The following is a 17,304-nucleotide window of genomic DNA, read 5'->3' as shown; positions in this document are numbered from 1 at the left end:
TACACCAATGAGTTTGATGACATGATGATTGATGTTGGCCATGTCTACACTTGCATACCAACTCAGTCTGAAATGATTTACCATGAATCAGAGGCCATCTACACTGAGTCCCCCTAAGACTCATGGCCTTAACTCCAGAAGAAGAGGAAGCCCTGGCAGCAGTACCAGAGGGGCTTTGGTGCCAAGGTGATGATGACGTGTGTCTCATTGCTTCGGCTGCACCCGTGAAAATACAACTGAGGGATGGATGCTCAGGTCCAAGAATAAAACAATACCCAATGTCACCAGAGGGAGAAGAGGGAATTGGCCTGACGATAGACAATCTAACCAGAGGAGGTGTCTTGTATGAATGTGTGAGTCCCTACAACACTCCCATTCTTCCTGTAAGGAAACCCACAGAATGGTTCAAGATTTCAGACCTCTGAATGCAGTTTTAACCAAAGAGATGGCAATGGTACCAGACCCCACCATCGTCTTGAGCAACATACCAACAACTTCTACTGCATTTTCAGTGGTTGGCCTCAGTGGAGCTTTTTTCTCGGTCCCACTCAGTGAGGAAAGCAAAGAGATCTTTGCATTCACCTATAGGGGGCTCCAAATTAGTTACAATCGTCTTCCACAAGGTTATGCTTGCAGCCCTTCGATCTTCAACAGAGTCCTACAAAATGATCTGGCAGACTTGGCTTTTCCCAAAGGGTGTCAGCTGATACAATATGTTGACGACCTGTTGGTTTGCAGCTCTGACATGGACCACTGTAAGGAGGACACTCTTTACTTGTTGAAGAGGCTGTATGAGAAAGTCCACAAGGTCTCGAAAACCAAACTACAATTGTGGAAAGAAGAGGTTCTATTCATAGGACTGAACATTACCCATCAGTGCAAAGCACTGTCAAAAGAAAGGATTGAAGCTATCCTCAATACCTCGAAGCCAACGAAAGTCTCAGAAATGGTGTCATTTCTGGGGTGTACTGGATACTGTAGGCAATGGATCTGCGATTACTCGCTTATTGCACGACCACTGAGGGAAATGTGTGGAGGAGGAGGAAGAAGAGTCCTCAGCTGGACGTCTGAAACAGAAGAGGCATTCATCAGACTCAAACAAGCATTGGCATCTACACCAGCGCTGGGTTTGCCAAACTATGATGTGCCATTTTTTCTATTTGTGGGGGGAAATAATGGGTTTGCTACAGCAGTGCTTACCCAGAGGTCTCAAGGAAGGATGTACTTTTGGTATCCCACTCTGTTCTGGCAATCATAAGCAACAACAACTCCTGCATGACTGGGACCAGAATAGCTGGATATGAATGCCTATTGACCCAACCTAATGTACAACTCAAAAGGTGTACGTACTGTGGTGAATCCTGCACAGCTACTAGCATCACTTGAAGATGGAGAATAACATAATTGCATTGAACAAATCTCGGCTGATTCAAAGGCAAGGCCTGATCTCTACGATACTCCTCTGGACTTCGCAGACATGGTGCTGTGCGTCGACGATTCAGCATACATAGATCAAGTGACAGGTAAGAAACATGCAGGCTATTGTGTTACATCGTATGGCAAGAAAGTGTACATTGAGCAACCACTGGTAGACTATGTTTCTGCACAACAGGCTGAACTCCTTGCTCTCTCTATAGCATGTGAAAAAGGGACAGGGTTAGATTTGACTATCTACTCAGACTCGGCATATGCTATGGTGTTTGTCGTGGTGTGGAGTTTTGGAGAGAGAGAGGTTTTACCACAGTGGCTGGTATTCCAATAAAGAACAGATTACATGTTGAGTCTTTGTTGGAGGCTATTACGTTACCAAGGAAACTAGCTATTGTTAAGGTAGTACATTATACTGTCAAATTGCATTTGGATTGTTAATTATTTTCTATGAAATACTTGTAATACTCTCTCAGCTCTCTCAGTTTAGTAACACTCTCTCAGTTTAGTAATACTCTCTCAGTCTAGTAATACTCTCTCAGTTTAGTAATACTCTCTCAGTCTAGTAACACTCTCTCAGTTTAGTAATACTCTCTCAGTTGAGTAATACTCTCTCAGTTTAGTAATACTCTCTCAGTTTAGTAATACTCTCTCAGTTTAGTAATACTCAGTTGAGTAATATTCTCTCAGTTTAGTGATACTCTCTCAGTTTAATAATATTCTCTCAGTTTAGTAATATTCTCTCAGTTTAGTAATACTCTCTCAGTTTAGTAATACTCTCTCAGTTGAGTTATACTCTCTCAGTTTAGTAATACTCTCTCAGTTTAGTAATACTCTCTCAGTTTAGTAATATTCTCTCAGTTTTGTAATACTCTCTCAGTTTAGTAATATTCTCTCAGTTTAGTAATATTCTCTCAGTTTAGTAATATTCTCTCAGCTCTCTCAGTTGAGTAATATTCTCTCAGTTGAGTAATATTCTCTCAGTTTAGTAATACTCTCTCAGTTTAGTAATACTCTCTCAGTTTAGTAATACTCTCTCAGTTTTGTAATACTCTCTCAGTTTAGTAATACTCTCTCAGTTTAGTAATATTCTCTCAGTTTAGTAATAATCTCTTATGAATTCTTGAAACTACAAGAAATTTCTAAAATTGGCACACTGGTAAAGCTGACTTTGAGAGTGAGGGTAATGCACTAGCGGATGGAGGTTCTAAAACCGCTGCTTCTCTCTGTCACGTTTTCTCTCTGCCTCTGTCTGTGGTTACAGCCTCACCCTTAGAGGATCTGATTAAACATCAGTCACATGACACTCTCCACCACCAACTCTGGGCTCAGAGAGGATGTTTGAGAAACAAAGATGGCCTGTGGGACCCCTGTTTGCCATCTGACATGGTTTCACAAATTTGTTCCCTTGCACATGGGCAAATTTTGGATTCCTGGTTCTGCCCAAACTTGACTCAATTTGTGAAACAGCATATTTACAGGTGTGAGACTTGTGTTCTGTTTTAACATACAGGCAGGAACACCATTAGAGCCAGGCCATTTCCCATTACACATTTGGCCATGGATTTCATTGATATGACAGAGAGAAAAGAGAGAAAGAGGTACTGCTTGGTGTTGATTGACAAGTTCACCAGGTGGGTGGAGGCATTCCCCACTACTAATTGTGATGCAAAAACAGTTGCTAAGCTATTGGTCAGGGAAATTATACCTAGATTTCGGATCCCTGAAGTTTTGTCGGCCGACAATGGCACCCATTTCACAGGAGATGTGGTTGCACAGGTGGCTAAAATGATGGGTGTTGACCAGAAGTTTGTGTCCATCTATCATCCACAGAGTAACAGAGTTACTGAGAGGGCTAATCAGACCCTGAAAGGCTCCCTTGCCAGGCTCCCTTGCCAAACTATGTCATTCCACGGGAATGACATGGGTAGAGGGATTACCTTTTGTCCTTATGAAAATGAGGAGTAGCATTAGTAAAGGGATTGGGTGTACACCTTATGAAATACTTACATGACGACCAATGAACACCCCAGGGGTGAGACCAATGACAGACCGACAGATAGACCTGAATTATGCTCAGTGTGACCATCTTGAGTACATGAAGGAACTAATCTCTGTTGTAAGATCTCTCCACTCTCACACGAGGAAAGCAGTAGAACCGATCCCAGGTGAGGCTCCAGATGCTCTAACCATCTGTGTAGGAGACTGAGTGAAACTACGGGTCCATAAAAGAAAATGGAACCAGCCAAGATGGATGGGACCCTTCCAGGTGACCATGGCAACACCAACTGCAATCCGGGTAGCAGAAAGGTTCGATTGGCACCATCTCTCCCATTGCAGGCTTCTCCCAGGTTGGCAACCGTCCTGCTTGGAGGACACCGATGAGGAGGGGCCAGAGGAGAAACGGGGAAGACCATAGCCAGAGGGCCGAGACCAAAGGCCAGAAGAACCAACAGAGGGTTCAGCCACAGAACTTGAAGAGTCATCAGATGTCGAGGACACCATCATACACACACACTATGGTTGTGAAACAAGAAAATCGCAACCATGTAAACACACGTGCAGGGTATTTATTGCTCTCCAAATCCTACTCGTTCCCTTTGTGGACGGGGATGTGGAGAATAATAAATGGATGAAAGCAGTGACATACATAGTATTATGTATGTCACTAGGCAGGGTATGTCACTAGGCAGGGTAGCCTAGTGGTTAGAGCGTTGGACTAGTAACCGAAAGGTTGCAAGTTCAAATCCCCGAGCTGACAAGGTACAAATCTGTCGTTCTGCCCCTGAACAGGCAGTTAACCCACTGTTCCTAGGCCGTCATTGAAAATAAGAATTTGTTCTTAACTGACTTGCCTAGTTAAATAAAGGTAAAATAAAATAAATAAAATAAAATTAGAGGGGAAGGGGAACACATCTGGCACACGGGTAACAATTTCCAGAAACCCACCTCCACAGCCTTTCTGTAGGGAACCCAGGCAGTACCAATGGGAAAGAATGATTTTGGATGTTAATTACTCCATTTTATGCAAAGGAACAATAACAGGGTTCAACAAAGAAACAGCAATTATACTATTCTGATGTTGGTCACTAGGGGGAAGGAAGCAACATGGGAAGGTGGATTATCCAATAGGACAACAGGTAATAGTTCAGATGCAGGTAAAGAATTTAAGGAGGGTGGGCCCATTGAGACTAAATGGCCAAGGTGGAAGAAGGTTCTTAGCGTACAACCAGGTAACATTTCTCAGCTGATTAAATGCAGAGGACCTCCAGAAGTACAATGGGGAGAGTATCTGACTGGTAGTGTAAAGCCCCTAAATGATAAAGGAGATGTTGTGTTGACAGGATGAAAACTCACCATAACTCCCCCTGTTTGTATCTGCAACTCAGGGAATGTGGATGTAGGGAACACCACTATTTGCCTGTCTTACACAGGCCTAAAAACGGATACCAGTAGTTTTGATGTACTGGATGGGCAACAATTGATAACTAGGATAAATATGTCAAACATAGGCAAAGGCATGGGGACACCTCCAGATCATCTCTGGATCTGTTGGGGTAATGGCTACATGTTCCTCCCCAGGGGATGGAAAGGGTGTTGTTATCTGGGGGAAACTGAACTGATAGCAGCAACATTACCTGCTTCTGAGCTGTTGAACAGTTCTTTGCAAATTAGTTTCAGATCGAATGACAGAGATAAAAGAGCAGTGGCTCAAAATAATGAATCTTCTGGACATGTGCTGTCTCAGGTAGAGATGGCAGCCCTGGTAATCTGTCCAGGTGCAGGAGTTGTAGTAAAGGGTAAGGGGATTAACAAGTGGACATACTCCATGCAGGCCCTTACTAATTTGACCGTACAGGGTTTTACTCAGTTGTCACTAGATGTGCAGAATTTGAAGGCAGTAGTGACCAGAGATGAAATGGCACATATTGGCTAAAGACAGAGGGGGCTACAGGTCCTTTGGAAGAGACGATTAAGATTACTGTGTCATGTTGCTTCCTGACTCCTCTGACAACATGACAGCTATTATTAATGACCTGGATAAATTAGGTTGTACTCTGGTAAAAGCTGACAACACTATCTTTGACCAAATTGGACACTGGTTTAAGGGTGTATTTTCACATGATGGGTAAGGTAATGATGTTCCTGGATGCCATGATTGTTCCACTTCTGGTAGGACTACTGTGCTTTGTTGTTGCTTTCTGTATAATAACGTGCTTGGCTCAAAAGACTGTTGAACATTTGGGGACTTGGGGTGGTCACAAGAAGGGAGCAAACTTACTTCATGTGGTAGAAGGAAGAAGGAAGAATGGGAGTATAGACAGACTCAACCCACCACTACCAGCATTCCAGGAACCTCAGGAGTGTTTTTTTCCTTTAGCAGGCCATCCCTGGGATCAAATGGATCCGGGGGATTGACAAATCTGTTTGATATCAGAGGAGAATATTATGGTTGATGGTGTGAGACTCTGGGTGAGTCTCAAAGGGGGGAATGATGGGGTCAAATTGGGGTCATGATAGGGGCCGCACCAAATGTTTGATGTATTATAATATTTGTTTATGCTTATGTTGTATTAATAGATTTATAAGGTCCTAGACTACAGATTAACTATATATATATTCATTATAAGGTTTTAAAATTGTTCCACAGTCTTTTCTAAGTCTCTACCTCTTATAAAGAAATGATCTGAGAAATGTGTGAAATTATTGTATGGGGTCTGTGAGAAAGCACTTCAAAGATAAACATAGAGCCCTGCAGGGGAGTAGAAGAGATAAGAAGCTAGTCAGACATACCTCTAGAAATCCACTTGGGGGAGTGGACATTTACTGCTGAGGCCTTAGAAAACACTGGAACGATTGTATCTCTTGCAAGTTTGTATAGCTGTGTATGCATGGGTTTGGTCTGAGGAGTAGCAGGTAATGACGTATGCAGTGACATCACAGGGGGCTGACTACAAGCATGATTAAAGCAACTTGGACTTTTCTTATAGGGCAGAACTCAGGAGACACTAGTTGTGTATGTGATGTTTGATCTTTGACTTCTGTCTACAGCTGTATTTTGATTAAAATTGTAATGATTTATAAGTGCACATTTTGAGTGTTCCTTATTTGTTAAGTAAATAAAACGGAGCACAGAAAAACGGAACCAACACTTGCCTTGATAAAAAAAAGATAAAAAATGTTTTTTGAATCCCCAACAGAACACAGTTTATCAGTGAAGAGTAGCCTACACTGTACAGGACACAGTTTATCAGTGAAGAGTAGTCTACACTGTACAGAACACAGTTTATCAGTGAAGAGTAGCCTACACTGTACATAACACAATTTGTCAGTGAAGAGTAGCCTATACTGTACAGAACACAGTTTATCAGTGAAGAGTAGCCTACACTGTACAGAACACAGTTTGTCAGTGAAGAGTAGCCTACACTGTACATAACACAGTTTATCAGTGAAGAGTAGCCTACACTGTACAGAACACAGTTTGTCAGTGAAGAGTAGCCTACACTGTACATAACACAGTTTATCAGTGAAGAGTAGCCTACACTGTACAGAACACAGTTTATCAGTGAAGAGTAGCCTACACTGTACAGAACTGTCACGCCCTGGCCTTAGTTATCTTTTTTTTCTTTATTATTTTAGTTAGGTCAGGGTGTGACATGGGGGATGTATGTGTTTTTTGTCTATGTCTAAACGTTAGTAGCTTGTGTCTGCACTTTCGTTTTGTAGCATCACGGTCGTTTGTTGTTTTTTGTTAGTTTGTAAAAGCGTTTCGTTTCGTGTTCATCTTCTCACAATAAAAAGGAAGATGTATTCGTATCACGCTGCGCCTTGGTCCACTCTTTCCACAGAAGACGATCGTGACAGAATAACCCACCACAAAAAGACCAAGCAGTGTGTTAAGCAGCAGCAGGAGCAACATACACAGGAGTCATGGACTTGGGAGGAAATACTGGACGGTAAGGGACCTTGGGCACAACCGGGAGAATATCGCTTCCATCATGAAGAGCTGGAGGCAGCTAAAGCCGAGAGGAGGCGATATGAGGAGGCAGCACGGAAGCGAGGCTGGAAGCCTGAGAGTCAAACCCAAACATTTCTTGGAGGGAGGCTACAAGGGAGTGTGGCGAAGTCAGGTAGAAGACCTGCGCCAACTCCCCGTGCTTACCGTGGGAAGCGAGAGTACGGGCAGACACCGTGTTATGCGGTAGAGCGCACGGTGTCTCCTGTACGTGTGCATAGCCCGGGGCGGGAAATTCCAGCTCCTCGTATCGGCCGGGCTAGATTGGGCATTGAGCCAGGTGCCATGAAGCCGGCTCAACGCGTCTGGTCTCCAGTGCGTCTCCTCGGGCCGGTGTACATGGCACCAGCCTTACGCATGGTGTCCCCGGTTCGCCAACACCGCCCAGTGTGGGTTATTCCACCTCCCCGCACTGGTCGGGCTACGGGGAGCATTCAACCAGGTAAGGTTGGGCAGGCTCAGTGCTCAAGGGAGCCAGTACGCCTGCACGGTCCGGTATATCCGGGGCCACCTCCCCGCCCCAGCCCAGTACCACCAGTGCCAACACCACGCACCAGGCTTCCAGTGCGTCTCCAGAGCCCTGTTCCTCCTCCACGCACTCGCCCTATGGTGCGTGTCTCCAGCCCGGTACCACCAGTTCCGGCACCACGCACCAGGCCTACTGTGCGCCTCAGCCGGCCAGAGTCTGCCGTCTGCCCAGCGCCGTCTGCGCTGTCCGTCTGCCCAGCGTCGCCTGCACTGCCCGTCTGCCCAACGCCGTCAGAGCTGTCCGTCTGCCAAGCGCCGCCTGCGCTGCCCGTCTGCCCAGCGCCGTCTGAGCTGCCCGTCTGTCCTGAGCCTTCAAAGCCGCCCGTCTGTCCTGAGCCTTCAGAGCCGTCCGTCAGTCAGGAGCCGCTAGAGCCGCCCGTCTGTCCTGAGCCTTCAAAGCCGCCCGTCAGTCAGGAGCCGCTAGAGCCGTCCGTCAGTCAGGAGCCGCCAGAGCCGTCCGCCAGTCAGGAGCAGCCAGAGCCGCCCGCCAGTCAGGAGCAGCCAGAGCCGCCCGCCAGTCCGGAGCAGCCAGAGCCGCCCGCCAGTCAGGAGCAGCCAGAGCCGCCCGCCAGTCAGGAGCAGCCAGAGCCGCCCGCCAGTCAGGAGCAGCCAGAGCCGCCCGCCAGTCAGGAGCAGCCAGAGCCGCCCGCCAGTCAGGAGCAGCCAGAGCCGCCCGCCAGTCAGGAGCAGCCAGAGCCGCCCGCCAGCCAGGAGCAGCCAGAGCCGCCCGCCAGCCAGGATCTGCCAGAGCCGCCCGCCAGCCAGGATCTGCCAGAGCCGCCCGCCAGCCAGGATCTGCCAGAGCCGCCCGCCAGCCAGGATCTGCCAGAGCCGCCCGTCAGCCAGGATCTGCCAGAGCCGTCAGTCAGCCAGGATCTGCCAGAGCCGTCAGTCAGCCAGGATCTGCCAGAGCCGTCTGCCAGTCATGAGCTGCCCTTCAGTCCGGAGCTGCCCTTCAGTCCGGAGCTGCCCTTCAGTCCGGAGCTACCCCTCCGTCCAGTGGCGCCCTCTAGGATGGTATTCAGTCCAGGACTCGCTGAAAGGGTCGCCGCTCCAGAGGCGCCACCAAAGCGGATAGTGACTATGGTGAAGTGGGGGTCACGTCCCGCACCCGAGCCGCCGCCATAAGGCCCACCCGGACCCTCCCCTTCTGTGTCAGGTTTTGCGGCCGGAGTCCGCACCTTTGGGGGGGGGGTACTGTCACGCCCTGGCCTTAGTTATCTTTGTTTTCTTTATTATTTTAGTTAGGTCAGGGTGTGACATGGGGGATGTATGTGTTTTTTGTCTATGTCTAAACGTTAGTAGCTTGTGTCTGCACTTTCGTTTTGTAGCTTCACGGTCGTTTGTTGTTTTTTGTTAGTTTGTAAAAGTGTTTTGTTTCGTGTTCATCTTCTCACAATAAAAAGGAAGATGTATTCGTATCACGCTGCGCCTTGGTCCACTCTTTCCACAGAAGACGATCGTGACAAGAACACAGTTTATCAGTGAAGAGTAGCCTATACTGTACAGAACACAGTTTATCAGTGAAGAGTAGTCTACACTGTACAGAACACAGTTTATCAGTGAAGAGTAGCCTACACTGTACAGAACACAGTTTATCAGTGAAGAGTAGCCTACACTGTACAGAACACAGTTTATCAGTGAAAAGTAGCCTACACTGTACAGAACACAGTTTATCAGTGAAGAGTAGCCTACACTGTACAGAACACAGTTTATCAGTGAAGAGTAGCCTACACTGTACAGAACACAGTTTATCAGTGAAGAGTAGCCTACACTGTACAGAACACAGTTTATCAGTGAAGATTAGAGACTGGTGTCAAGTAGAAACACAATGTCGAGGGCACATAAACGGACATGTTAAAGAAGAATCTGATCCAGTAGGAGGGACATTTTTGGAGAGTTGATCCTGGCCTTTTTGGCGGGTCCATTTGTGGTTTCAGCGTGGGTGTAAAATGAGTTGAGTCAGTGAAGGTAATCTGTAGTGGGCTTGTGATGTGTACTTCTTCCGCCTTGGAGGGAGCTGGCGCTCAATATCACGCAACTCGGGACAAGATCGGTTGTTTGATTTGCTCTAAGGAACATAGCGCCATTTAAAGGAGTGATTACCGGGGGAGCTGTAAATGTGAAGGAGAACCAGTTGAGGGGGAAGATTCCCGGTGTGTGATACTCGTCGTTTGGTGCGATGTAGGCAGGGTGGAGTAAGTGATGAGACAAAAGAGTCATTAGCCCTATTCGGACGCAATTAGTTTTTTTGGGCGAGGTCGGGTAATGTAATTAAAAACACCACATCTGTTATTTTTGTACCGTCCGAATTTACATGGCAGTAATTTTTACATGGCAGGAGAGTAACAATTCCAGCCAGAATAACCTACTGTTTTTTGGCAAACTGAAAAGTCCTCTGATAATACTAGTCCCGTGCGAATCAACATCCTTGTGTTTTGAGAGAAATGTCTGACTTTGACAGGTGTTTTGTTGCTCACGGTTTGAGCAAGAAAACAATAACTGATTCGATGAATTGAACAAAGTGCTGGGCATAGCCTATATAAGAAGGGCCGACATGCACCAACAGTCACAGTGAATGATTTGGTTTAGAGGATCTCCTTACCTTTTGTACGAATGAATTGAATATCGCCAAATGCATCATTCAAAATATTGCTCCTATTCAATGCAACCCTTGCTGTTAATAGATCGCAAATCGGCACACGACTGACCTGTAAAACATATTTAAACATATTTAGCAAATAAACTCAGCAAAAAAAGAAACGTCCTCTCACTTTCAACTGCGTTTATTTTCAGCAAACTTAACATGTGTAAATATTTGTATGAACATAACAAGATTCAACAACTGAGACATAAACTGAACAAGTTCCACAGACATGTGACTAACATAAATTGAATAATGTGTCCCTGAACAAAGGGGGGGGTGTCAAAATCAAAAGTAACAGTTAGTATCTGGTGTGGCCACCAGCTGCATTAAGTACTGCAGTGCATCTCCTCCTCATGGACTGCACCCTATTTGCCAGTTCTTGCTGTGAGATGTTACCGCACTCTTCCACCAAGGCACCTGCAAGTTCCAGACATTTCTGGGGGGAATGGCCCTAGCCCTCACCCTACGATCCAACAGGTCCCAGACGTGCTCAATGGGATTGAGATCCGGGCTCTTCGCTGGCCATGGCAGAACACTGACATTCCTGTCTTGCAGGAAATCACGCACAGAACGAGCAGTATGGCTGGTGGCATTGTCATGCTGGAAGGTCATCTCAGGATGAGCCTGCAGGAAGGGTACGGTCAGTGGTCTGGTGAGGACCTACCTTACAACAGGCCTACAAGCCCTCAGTCCAGCCTCTCTCAGCCTATTGCGGACAGTCTGAGCACCGATGGAGGGATTGTGTGTTCCTGGTGTAACTCGGGCAGTTGTTATTGCCATCCTGTACCTGTCCCGCAGGTGTGATGTTCGGATATACCGATCATGTGCAGGTGTTGTTACACATGGTCTGCCACTGCGAGGACGATCAGCTGTCCGTCCTGTGTCCCTGTAGCGCTGTCTTTGGCATCTCACAGTACGAACATTGCAATGTATTGCCCTGGCCACATCTGCAGTCCTCATGCCTCCTTGCAGCATGCCTAAGGCATGTTCACGCAGATGAGCAGGGACCCTGGGCATCTTTCTTCATCTTTCATATTTCGGTGTTTTTCAGAGTCAGTAGAAAAGCCTCTTTAGTGTCCTAAGTTTTCATAACTGTGACCTTAATTGCCTACCTGTTAGTGTCTTATGGACCGTTCCACAGATGCATGCTTATTCATTGTTTATGGTTCATTTAACAAGCATAGGAAACAGTCTTTAAACCTTTACAATGAAGATCTGTATTTGGATTTTTACGAATTATCTTTGAAAGACAGGGTCCTGAAAAAGAGAAGTTTCTTTTTTTGCTGAGTTTATAAGCAGGCTATTTATTAACAAACTAGGCTATAACGGACTAACATTTGAATTGGAGTTGATGACAACGCAATACATTAAAGACCGTAAATACACAACTTGAACCAACCACATATTTAGCCATGGAGCACATTCTGATTGGCCAGTAATGGGCCAATCCTCGACACACCATAACTTGTTTATTCATTAAAACCCAGCACTTTAGTGAAAACACAGCTCTTTCAGGTTATGAAAATATAAACAAATATTATTAAGGACACACTCCCGAACCTAAAACGCTACCGCCAGCGCTGAGATTTACCATTGCATTAGGTTTGTTAAAATAGAGCCCTGAATGTCACATTAATGGTGCGTTTTGTAAATTCACTCTGGCTATCTACTCCAATTTCAGAGCACTCTCATCCGAATGTGTCAGAGCTGATGAATTTAAGAACGCTCAACACCCGGTGTCAGTAAAAGGCGGCAAAAGAGAGCGCGGAATTACATTTTTGCCAGTGTGACAAAATGAAAACTTCGCGCGCAATTGAAATGTCAAAGAACGCCGCGGTTCGTGCCAAGAGTCGTGGGTGAAACCATTCACTTCAGGAAAAGGGGTGATTATAAATAAAGTTTCCTTTCATTATGTGTTGTTGAATTCATAAGAATTATTTGCTGCCATTGTAGTAAGGTTGGCAATACGAGAGGTCTTCGGACGTACTATTTTTGTTTTATTTTCTTTTAGTGAACAACTAGTGGGTTTTGAGTACTTCTCCCCTATTTGGGAAGTTGGTCTACCTGCTCCTCAGTCTGAGAGAGATACTTCCTCTGTATATAAACACCTGTTTTTAAAACTGTATAACACAATAGTGTCTTTGGAAAACGGTTTCATATAACATAAAGACAATAGCGAATGTGACTATGTATTTATTTATCCGTTAATGTATTTAAGACCTGTTTCGGTAAGTTTATTTTCTTTAAATGTTTTATTTCACCTTTATTTAACCAGGTAGGCTAGTTGAGAACACGTTCTCATTTGCAACTGCGACCTGGCCAAGATAAAGCAAAGTAATTCGACACATACAACAACACAGAGTTACACATGGGATTACACATATTTTTTGCTGGTTTAGTTTGCCATATTAATGACGAGCTAAATAACACCGTCGGTCACTGCACTACAATGTCTCGCTAGCTACTGCTAGCAGGTGATTTATTGAAATATTAAGTGAATGTTTATTTTTTTATTAATGTCACTTCACATTGAGGCCATGTGTCACTACTGTTGCTCCTATCTAAAATATATATTGTGTCCTACCTAACCAGTGAACGTGTGAGTGTGACCGTCCTGTCAATGCCTGTCATCACTGTTTGATATCTTTTACTGCAGGTATGCTTTACTGTATTTTTGTTATTTTCTAAACACAACGCATGTATATTATACGATCACTTTGTGGATTGAGTCTGAGAGAGATATTCTGAGAGTAGTGAACATGTGACTGTGACCATTCTGTCAATGCCTGTCATCACTGTTTTATATATTTTACTGCAGATAAAAACCAAGTCAACCTGAAGTGTGGTTGTCCATGTGTCTTTCTTCTCGGGGGTTATGTGAAGTTGGTTACACCAGCAGCACAGTTAGTCACCGACGCTCTGGACAACATGAAAACAGCCTAACCTGCTCTGCAAGGGTGAGTAAAATGATCTGAGTGATGTGTTCTCTCATTTGTCTCTGGAAGTAGCTAGCAAGCCTGTTAGCGGGTGCTTGACTGCCGTTGTGAAGCCAGAACGCCGGATCAACCCTACTCCACGGCCAGAGCGTCCAATGAGATCTCTGAACCCTCTGAGAGCGAAACGCTCTGAATTTATGACCGGACAATCTGACAACGCTCTGAATTTATGACCGGATAATCTGACAACGCTCTGAATTTATGACCGGACAATCTGACAACGCTCTGAATTTATGACCGGACAATCTGACAACGCTCTGAATTTATGACCGGAAAATCTGACAAAGCTCTGAATTTATGACCGGATAATCTGACAACGCTCTGAATTTATGGCCGGATAATCTGACAACGCTCTGAATTTATGACCGGACAATCTGACAACGCTCTGAATTTATGACCGGACAATCTGACAACGCTCTGAATTTATGACCGGACAATCTGACAACGCTCTGAATTTATGACCGGACAATCTGACAACGCTCTGAATTTATGACCGGAAAATCTGACAACGCTCTGAATTTATGACCGGATAATCTGACAACTCTGAATTTATGACCGGATAATCTGACAACTCTGAATTTATGACCGGATAATCTGACAACGCTCTGAATTTATGACCGGATAATCTGACAACTCTGAATTTATGACCGGATAATCTGACAACGCTCTGAATTTATGACCGGATAATCTGACAACGCTCTGAATTTATGACCGGATAATCTGACAACGCTCTGAATTTATGACCGGATAATTTGACAACTCTGAATTTATGACCGAATAATCTGACAACGCTCTGAATTTATGACCGGATAATCTGACAACGCTCTGAATTTATGACTGGACAATCTGACAACTCTGAATTTATGACCGGATAATCTGACAACGCTCTGAAATCTGACAACGCTCTGAATTTATGACCGGATAATCTGACAACGCTCTGAATTTATGACCGGATAATCTGACAACTCTGAATTTATGACCGGATAATCTGACAACGCTCTGAATTTATGACCGGATAATCTGACAACTCTGAATTTATGACCGGATAATCTGACAACACTCTGAATTTATGACCGGATAATCTGACAACGCTCTGAATTTATGACCGGATAATCTGACAACGCTCTGAATTTATGACCGGATAATCTGACAACGCTCTGAATTTATGACCGGATAATCTGACAACTCTGAATTTATGACCGGATAATCTGACAACTCTGAATTTATGACCGGATAATCTGACAACGCTCTGAATTTATGACCGGATAATCTGACAACGCTCTGAATTTATGACCGGATAATCTGACAACTCTGAATTTATGACCGGATAATCTGACAACGCTCTGAATTTATGACCGGATAATCTGACAACTCTGAATTTATGACCGGATAATCTGACAACACTCTGAATTTATGACCGGATAATCTGACAACGCTCTGAATTTATGACCGGATAATCTGACAACGCTCTGAATTTATGACCGGATAATCTGACAACTCTGAATTTATGACCGGATAATCTGACAACGCTCTGAATTTATGACCGGATAATCTGACAACGCTCTGAATTTATGACCGGATAATCTGACAACGCTCTGAATTTATGACCAGAAAATCTGACAACGCTCTGAATTTATGACGGATAATCTGACAACGCTCTGAATATATGACCGGATAATCTGACAACACTCTGAATTTATGACCGGATAATCTGACAACGCTCTGAATTTATGACCGGATAATTTGACAACGCTCTGAATTTATGACCGGATAATCTGACAACGCTCTGAATTTATGACCGGATAATTTGACAACGCTCTGAATTTATGACCGGATAATTTGACAAAGCTCTGAATTTACTAACACCCAGCGCACTCTGGCACTCCAGATTGAATTTACGAACACACCCTGTGTTGTTACACAATAGTATGGAGGTAATAACACAAGTTAATCATTCCAAAACCTTTCAATAATTGACCACTTGTCTTTTGAACACACCTGTTGTACGGACTAGTAGGGTGGTAATAACACAAGTTTATCAATCATGTCCTCATGAGACTGTTTGGTTCACATTTCAGTAATCATTTGGCATTTTCACATACGACTGTCTACTCAACTAAATTGGAAAATGTAAAACAAGGTGATTTTCTAATTGTTATTATAACTATATCTCTCCATTACCTTCTATAGTTTGACCAACAAGACAGTTGCTTTATTAATTTACTACCATCTGGTTTAGACAGGACCTTTCCAGAAGTTGAGGGTGGGGCAGGTATGTTACGCTCACTGAGTAGGCGGAGCATTTATACAGTACCCTATATATGCAGTGATCACCAATAGTCTCTGGTTTAGACGTGGTTGCCATAACATTACGCCACGTTTTGATCATCATTGTAAAGCCTAGTTATTTGGTTGCTTCGACAGTCATTTTTGAAAGTATACAACGTGATTAGTGATGAATTTACATTTGTCCCTCATTTCAAGATACGACCCTGTTACGTACTTGAACTGAACTCTCATTTTAATATGGAGAAACTATTATTTTATAAAAAATGTTTCAAAAGAAACATTTAACATCTAATAGTTATAGTGTAAAAGCTGCTGAGCTGGGGAAGGGGAAAGGGGATACCTAGTCAGCAGGTGAGCTGGGGAAGGGGAAAGGGGATACCTAGTCAACAGGTGAGCTGGGGAAGGAGAAAGGGGATACCTAGTCAACAGGTGAGCTGGGGAAGGGGAAAGGGGATACCTAGTCAGCAGGTGAGCTGGGGAAGGAGAAAGGGGATACCTAGTCAACAGGTGAGCTGGGGAAGGAGAAAGGGGATACCTAGTCAGCAGGTGAGCTGGGGAAGGAGAAAGGGGATACCTAGTCAGCAGGTGAGCTGGGGAAGGGGAAAGGGGATACCTAGTCAGCAGGTGAGCTGGGGAAGGGGAAAGGGGATACCTAGTCAGTAGGTGAGCTGGGGAAGGAGAAAGGGGATACCTAGTCAGCAGGTGAGCTGGGGAAGGAGAAAGGGGATACCTAGTCAGCAGGTGAGCTGGGGAAGGAGAAAGGGGATACCTAGTCAGCAGGTGAGCTGGGGAAGGAGAAAGGGGATACCTCGTCAGCAGGTGAGCTGGGGAAGGAGAAAGGGGATACCTAGTCAGCAGGTGAGCTGGGGAAGGAGAAAGGGGATACCTAGTCAGCAGGTGAGCTGGGGAAGGGGAAAGGAGATACCTAGTCAGTAGGTGAGCTGGGGAAGGGGAAAGGGGATACCTAGTCAGCAGGTGAGCTGGGGAAGGGGAAATGGGATACCTAGTCAACAGGTGAACTGGGGAAGGGGAAAGGGGATACCTAGTCAGTAGGTGAGCTGGGGAAGGAGAAAGGGGATACCTAGTCAGCAGGTGAGCTGGGGAAGAGGAAAGGGGATACCTAGTCAACAGGTGAACTGGGGAAGGGGAAAGGGGATACCTAGTCAACAGGTGAGCTGGGGAAGGGGAAAGGAGATACCTAGTCAGTAGGTGAGCTGGGGAAGGGGAAAGGGGATACCTAGTCAGCAGGTGAGCTGGGGAAGGGGAAAGGGGATACCTAGTCAGCAGGTGAGCTGGGGAAGGGGAAAGGGGATACCTAGTCAGCAGGTGAGCTGGGGAAGGGGAAAGGGGATACCTAGTCAACAGGTGAGCTGGGGAAGGAGAAAGGGGATACCAAGTCA

The 17,304-nt window shown here is 45.1% G+C and overlaps 2 protein-coding genes and 1 long non-coding RNA gene across 6 annotated transcripts in view; 2 read left to right on the top strand and 1 right to left on the bottom strand.

The window, feature by feature from the left end:
* LOC139533549 (beta-2-microglobulin-like) overlaps nt 1-17,304 on the bottom strand; it is a 296,734-nt gene that overhangs the window by 249,364 nt on the left and 30,066 nt on the right. The gene's annotated exons all lie outside the window — the stretch shown is intronic.
* The window catches only part of LOC139533552 (uncharacterized), a 277,349-nt gene that overhangs the window by 253,428 nt on the left and 6,617 nt on the right, over nt 1-17,304 (top strand). The window lies entirely within an intron of this gene.
* The window catches only part of LOC139533539 (serine protease FAM111A-like), a 75,915-nt gene that overhangs the window by 54,876 nt on the left and 3,735 nt on the right, over nt 1-17,304 (top strand). Inside the window, exon 1 of one of the 2 annotated variants that reach the window (XM_071331664.1) lies at nt 13,439-13,576. The exons of the other annotated variant lie outside the window; for it this stretch is intronic. The gene's annotated coding sequence lies outside the window, so the exon portion shown is untranslated. Of the gene's footprint in view, nt 1-13,438; nt 13,577-17,304 lie in introns of those variants that run through there. 2 annotated transcript variants of the gene reach the window in all.

This window comes from Salvelinus alpinus, chromosome 11 (genome assembly GCF_045679555.1).
Source record: "Salvelinus alpinus chromosome 11, SLU_Salpinus.1, whole genome shotgun sequence".
Lineage (NCBI taxonomy): Eukaryota > Metazoa > Chordata > Actinopteri > Salmoniformes > Salmonidae > Salvelinus > Salvelinus alpinus.
This window is presented reverse-complemented; position numbering and strand designations above follow the sequence as displayed.